Genomic DNA, 7,167 nt, shown 5'->3' with positions numbered 1-7,167 from the left:
GCTTTGCCAGCACAGCCGGGGTGCGGCCTGGAGCCCCTGGACCAGACGCGGTGCCCACTGCGCCAGCTGATGACCTCGGGGTTTCCTGGGACACTCACCATCCACCGCAGACGTAAGAGGCAGCTAGGACGGGCCACCCCAAGGCTCCTCCACAGAACCACTGACCCGAGCGCCCCCAAGTTAGAAAACAGGAGCTACTTTCCCAGCCCGCCTTTTTCTTTTTTCTTTTTTTCATTTTTTTTAATTGGAGTTCAATTTGCCAACATACAGCATCTCACCCAGTGCTCATCCTGCCAAGTGCCCCCCTCGGTGCCCGTCATGCAGTCACCCCCCCCCCGCCCCCCTCCCCTTCCATGGCCCCTTGCTCATGTCCCAGAGTTAGGGGTCTCCCATGTGCTGTCTCCCTGTCTGATATTTTCACTCATTTTCTCTCCTTTCCCCTTTACCCCCTCTCACTACGTCTTATATTCCCCGTATGAGTGACACCATATGATGACTGTCCTTCTCCGATTGACTTACGTCACTCAGCATGACCCCCTCCAGGTCCCTCCACGTCGAAGCACATGGTGGGTATTTGTCGCTTCCAACGGCTGAGGAACATCCCAGGGTATACGCGGACCACAGCGTCTCACCCATCATCCCTGACGGGCACCGAGGCTCCCCCACAGTTGGGCCCGGCCTGCCTTCCAGGGAGGGCACGGCCCCGCGACCAGCCAGCGGAAGGGGCAGAGGCTCCAGAGGGGGCACCGGCCAGCCCTCCGCCCCCCAAGGCCCGTGGTGTCCCCGTGGAGCCATCCCGCAGCGGAGCTGGGCATTAGCACGGCCTGGTACCTCCACGCCCCGCCTTTGGCCGCCTCAGGGACTCCCCCAGCGACCTAACGTTTAAACTGCCTGTGGGCCGTCCGCCTGAGTGGGGTCGGTTCATGGTTTACGGCCGGGAGCTCTGTGCATGTCGACGGACGGCAGCACGGGCCAGTGGGGAGTCACGGAGGATGAGCATCATACCGGCATCTGGATGTGCGGGAGCCGTCTGGGGAGGTCTCTAAGCCAGGAAGGAGGCCAGGGGACGGGCAGGGCGGGGGTGTGCGGGCACAGCTGGCCGTGCTTGCCACGGTCGAGGCTCGACGACGACAGGATGGATGGAGGGGGCTGGGGTGTGCGGATGGAATGGGAGACGGCCAGAGAGGAGCCAGATTTGAGAGGACCCCGGGCCGGGTCCGCAGAGCTCTGTAAACCTTGTGGGGGCGCCGAGGCCCGAGCGTGAGAACGGAGGGAGCCGCGGGAAGGTGTCCTGCGGGGGAGCGATCCCACCGGCCGGGCGTTTAGTTAGGGCCGCTTGGGGCACACGGTGCAACCCGCTGCAACCGGAGATGGGAGCGACCCAGAGACCCGACGAGTGGAGGTAACCGACGCGGGGATGCACCGGGGTTGGCGTGGAGTGCTCGGATCCGAGAGGAATTTCTGGAAAGGACCGACCACACTTTGTGATTGGTCAGCGCCTCGAGGCAAAGAAGGCAGAGAAAGGACGGCCGCTTGGGTTGTGGACGGAGCCACGGCACCCGCCTGACCAGTGCCCTCGACGGTACCGACGCCCCTCTCAGGTACTGCGGGGCCCGGGCCACGGTGCTCAATAGCAGGAATTCATTTTGGTGACCGCGGCATTTAATTCTGCATCGGTGGCAGCTTTTAGTCTTCAGCCTCTCTCCATCCTGGAAGCCAGCGCTCTGAGGGGCCTTTCAAAAATACAACTCCTGGGCGGCCCGGGGGGCTCGGCGGTTGAGGGCCGCCTTCAGCCCAGGTGCGATCCTGGAGACCCGGGTCGAGTCCCGCGTCGGGCTCCTGCATGGAGCCTGCTTCTCCCTCTGCCTGGGTCTCTGCTTCTCTCTCTCTGTGTCTCTCATGAATAAATAAATAAAATCTTAAAAAAATTAAAAATAATAAAAATACAACTCCTAGCAACCCTTTCCTGGCAGACTTACAGGCTCATGGGGCGTGCGAGTCGTCAAGTTGGCGAACGTGACTGAAGTCAGAATGAAAGCTAATTACTGTGCGCTGCACCGCAGGGAGCCGCGAGCTCTCCAAGGTATAAAACAAGGAAAATATGCAAAAGCCTGTTTTCAGCCCCAAGTATTCTCTGTGCAGATATTCAGCGACCTTCCCAGCGCTCGTTCCTAGGGAGTTTGATTTCACGTCCAGCCTCGCAGCCAGCAACCCCGACCTCAGGGCCTGCCTACTTCTCCGTGTTCCCCTCGGTGTGAAGTCAGAGAACAGCCGCGCAGGATCCTCCCCAAAGCGTGGTCTTGACCCCCTGACCTCCCGAGCCCCAACCGCCGACCGCTTCCTCAAGTCAGTATCCTCCGGTCACCCGCTGTTACACGCTCCATCGCCTACCTGGTGCCACGTTTTCTTTCATCCTTTCCTCTTATTCTCTACCTCAATTTTTTATTGGCCGGAAAAATCGGATCCTCACGTTCAATTCATGTGTCTGCCAAACGAACTTTCGTTTTTTTAGAATTTAGATTTTGCTTAACACACAGCACAACCCTGGCTTCTGGAGTAGAATTCAGTGACTCATGACTCACGTACAGCACCCAGCGCTCGTCTCAACAAGTGTCCCCCTCATGCCTAGGATCCATCTAGCCCCGCCCCCTGCCCCTTCATCAACCCTCAATTTGTTCTCTATTGTTAAGAGTCTCTTATGGTTTCTTTTCCTCTCTCCTTCCTCCTCCTTCCCATATATTCATCTGTTTTCTTTCTTAAAGTCCACATATGAGTGAGATCACGTGGTATTTGTCTTTTTCTGACTGAATTATTATTTTTAGAGGTGTTATTCATTTATTCCTGAGACACAGAGAGAGAGGCAGAGACACAGGCACAGGGAGAAGCAGGCTCCATGCAGGGAGCCCGACGCGGGACTCGATCCCGGGACCCCGGGGTCACACCCTGGGCCAAAGGCAGACGCTCCACCGCGGAGTCCCCCAGGGCCTCTCTCACTTACCATAATACAGTTTGGTTCTGCCCGAGAGTCATCGCAAATGACAAGATTCCGTTTTTTGATGGCTGAGTGATAGTCCTTTGAAACCGTTCCATTCTGATATATTTTGGTACATTTGCCAAAATGGTATTCCGTGAAACGAAACAGCAAAGCACCTTTCTTCAAGCAGAGGTTTCTTAGGAGCAACTGCTTCCACATTTCTTCGAAGAAACCGTTTTTCGAAAGTGAAGCCCTACAGGGTCCTTTTCTTTCATCTTGGTGTGAGGCAGGCCCTGCCGTGCTCAGAAGTCACGGTGAGGAGCTTGGACTAGACTCTTCTGAGGGCAACAAGAGGACATGAGGGGATGCCTGAGGCCACCTGACTTGCATCAGTCGCCCTGGTGTTGGCAGAACGGACCGGAGGGGTGCAGGTGGAAGCAGAGGACGCTGTGGTGGCTCGGCGGGGCGGGGCTGGGTATCAGGCTAGGTTGGGGCAACGCAGGCGGGAAAAGTGGGTACACGCGAGGTCTGCTTTGGAGTAGAAGTACGGGAGTTTGTGTTGCGCAATTGATATGCCTGGGATATAAGAAATTGGGGTCATGGGGCCTATCATCTGCCTACTGTAGCCCAAAACTCAAGCATCAGACCTCACTGTCCCACAACAGCAAGTGCCTGGGGTGGCAGGCGACACGGGCTTGCTGGGATTGGCTGCGCTTGCTCCCGCCACTGGCCGTGCCTGGCTGTCGGCTGCCCTCTGGGTCTCAGCTGGGGGGTTGGCTTCACCCCACGCTTGTCGGGCAGGGTAACGGGGCACATTCTCCTGCCCACGGCAGAGGTGAAAGCGGGCGAGGTGACACTGTCACTTCCGCCGCCTTCTGTTACCCAGAACCAGTCAAGGGGCCCAGCCGTCCCTCGAGGGGCGTGACAATAGCCTCTGCCTTTAGGAAGGACCGTGGTGTCGCACAGCGAGGTCGCGGGGCCCGGGAGGCATGAAGAATCGGGGCTGCTTTCGTGTTCAGGGGCACAGGGGAACCGAGTGGGAGTTTCAGCCACTGAGCGAGGGTCCTACTGATCAGGGCTCGCGGGGGTGGGGGTGGGGGTGGGGGTGAGGGGTGGAAACGGGCATATCAAGGTTCCTGGCGGCTCCGGGGCTCAGCCGCTCGAGGTCTGCCTTCAGCTCGGGTCATGATCTCTGCGTCCTGGGACCGAGCCCCCGTGTCCAGTGCTCTGCTCAGCGAGGAGCCTGCGTCTCCCTGTCACTCTCCCTTTTTCTGTCAAATAAATAATAAAATCTTTTTTTTTTTTTTTAAGAGCTCGTGATTACGTTTGAGATGGTAAGGTCTCCATCTCCTCCCTGGGACTTCGGCGTCCGTTCCTCTGCCTCCTGGCCGCCTCTGACGCCCTGAGGTCAGGTCCCTGAAGGAGCTTGCCTGGGGGGTGGAGGTGGGACTCAAACTCCGGGAAGCTTCCCAGCCCACTCGCCCCCAGCGTGTCCCAGCTGTTCCCCGACGGCGCTGCCGGAGGCCTCCTTCCTGGGGGAGCTAGACCATGTCCTTCCTGGGGCCGCTCCAGGGGCCTGCACCACCCACTGCGCCCAGGCCGAGCACTTGAGCGCAGCCACGGGGTGCCCTGGCCCCGGTCCCTGCTGCATCCTTGTGTCCCTGCCTGCCACCCTGTCCCCCTGGAGGCGTCCCGGCTCCTGCCCACCATGCGCCTCTCGTGCTTCCCCGGCTTCGCACCGCCTGGCTCCTTGGCCCGAGCGCCCGGGCCTCCCCACTCAGCTGACAGGTGCCTAATTTCTGTCCCAACCTAACAGCGTGAGGTTCCCGTGGGGCCTCAGGGGAGCGCTCTCTGTCTTGTACTTTTTGGGAAACTTCTATGCAAGTCCACTTTTGTACAGATCGCGCGTGTTGTCTCCTTGGTGGGCAGGGCTGCCCCCCTTCGTCTGTAGGCCCCTGGGTTGGCGCAGATTGAGGGAACGAATCGCCCGCACGCCGACGCGTGGCTACAGCACTCAACACCTGGCACCGTGGAGACTGGCAGCCACCCCACTGCTCCCCCGGGGGAAAACCAACAGACCAGCGATAGCTGCGCCCTCTTGGATTGCACCTCGTAAGCCACATGCGAGGCAACCTATCCCGCCCCCCGAGTCCCCCCACCCACGGCCAAGACTCTGTCTGCCCGGACATCATTTAAAAATGTCATGGGGAAGGGGCAGCCCGGGGGGCTCAGCGGTTTAGCGCCTGCCTTCAGCCCAGGGCCTGGTCCTAGAGACCAGGGATCGAGTCCTGCATCGGGCTCCCTGCAGGGAGCCTGCTTCTCCCTCTGCCTGGGTCTCTGCCTCTCTGTCTCTCTGTGTGTCTCTCATGAATAAATAAATAAAATCTTTTTTTAAAAAAATAATGTCATGGGAAGCAGAGACATCCACAGCCCCCGAGCACACACACCCTGTCTCCCTTCGGGCTAGTGGATGTTGCCCTGAGCTTTGGCCGGAGGGTCCTGCTCCGCCCTCAGGGACTCCTCCTTGTTTGCACACACCTGTGTGAGTAATAGTTCAAATCATTTGTAGTCTTTGGCTTGGGCGCGTTTTGACGTCTGACATCTTAACAAGGTAGACTCTGTGCATCATTGTGCTCAGGGCATCAGATAAGAACTCCATAAGACTCGTTTGCTCAACCAAGTTAGTGTAAGTCACTAAAAGAACCGCCTTAGTGCCGGAGGCCTGGGTGGCTCAGGGCATGAGATCGAGTCCCGCGTCGGGCTCCCTGCATGGGGCCTGCTTCTCCCTCTGCCTGTGTCTCTGCCTCTCTCTCTGTGTCTCTCATGAATAAATAAATAAAATCTTAAAAAAAAAAAAAAAGAACTGCCTTAGTGAATTGAGCAGAAGAATAATCTTAAAATTGTGCTAATAAGTGAGTGTTTAACAATTTGGGTTTGTTTTCTCTAAAGAATTTTAAAATATTTTACTTAAAATCTCAATTGTAGCCTTATTTTAATGAACTAGCCCTTGATTCACACACACACAAAAGCACAAAAGAGGCTATGGGCCAGTCTAGTGGATTAATGGTGCCCCAGCTATTTAAGGCCTTAGTATACTTTTAAGTTCTCTGGTTCTGCCAGTTGGTACAAATGCAAAGAAGAATGGGCAGCTGAAATCTTCTAGAATGGACTTTTTCCACCCTCTCTGGGCCTGAGAACTGGCTTATTAGACAAAAGAACCTCAAACATGGATTAGGAATGACTTATCCTCTTAACTTCAGGCACATGAACGTAAGAAAAAAAAGAGCTATTCTACTAATAGCATTAGGAATCCTGGTTGTGCTAATCCAGTTTATGAAATTTCAGGGTGCTTATGGGTCATTCAGACAATAGGGAAATAGTTTTACTAACTGGAGAAAGTTGTTAACAATTGACTGGATGTTCAGATATATTTTTATTCCTTTACTTATTTTTATTCCTTTACTTAAAGGCTTTACCTTTAATACGTAAAGTGTATTATCTGTTTTTGTGTTTGTGTCCCTACTTAGAGAGCTTCTTGAGACAGTGCCTCTCTTTGTCATTGTACAGTAAAGCCCGGGACTTAGTAAGCAGTTATTAAATATTTTATACTATTGTAAATGGTAGTTTTTTTTACACTTGAATTTCTGCTTGTTAGGTGCCGGCATATGGAAATAAATTTAATTTTTGTGAATTCATCTTGTATCCTGCTTTCTAACCTCATTTATTCTAGCAGCTTTTAAGTCAATTCCATCACATTTTCTAGTAGAAGATCATGTTGCTATAAATAAAGACGGTTTTATGTCTTCCTTTCCAATCTGGATGCTTTTTATTTTATTTTATTTATTTATTTTTATTTTCTTGCCTTATTGCACTGGCTAGAGCCTCCAAGACAGTTGAATAGAAGTGGTGAGAGAGGACATCCTGTCTGGTTCCTGATCTTAGCAAATACTGAGTCTTTCACCATAAAGTATGGTATCACCTCTAGCTTTTTTCATAGATGTCCTTTATCAGGTTGAGTAAATTTTCTACTTATTGAGGATTTTCAATCAGGAAAGGATGTTAGATTATGTCAAATGCTTCTTCTGTCATCACTACGATTATCACATGAATATTGTTTATTAGTTTGTTAATATGGTGAATTATATTTAACCGTGTTTTAAAACCCATTTATGTGTTTATGTTTAAAACTGAAT

This window comes from Canis lupus, chromosome 6 (genome assembly GCF_003254725.2).
Source record: "Canis lupus dingo isolate Sandy chromosome 6, ASM325472v2, whole genome shotgun sequence".
NCBI classification, from domain to species: Eukaryota; Metazoa; Chordata; class Mammalia; order Carnivora; family Canidae; genus Canis; species Canis lupus.
The sequence above is the reverse complement of the archived record's forward strand: the minus strand, read 5'-3'. Positions refer to the sequence as shown.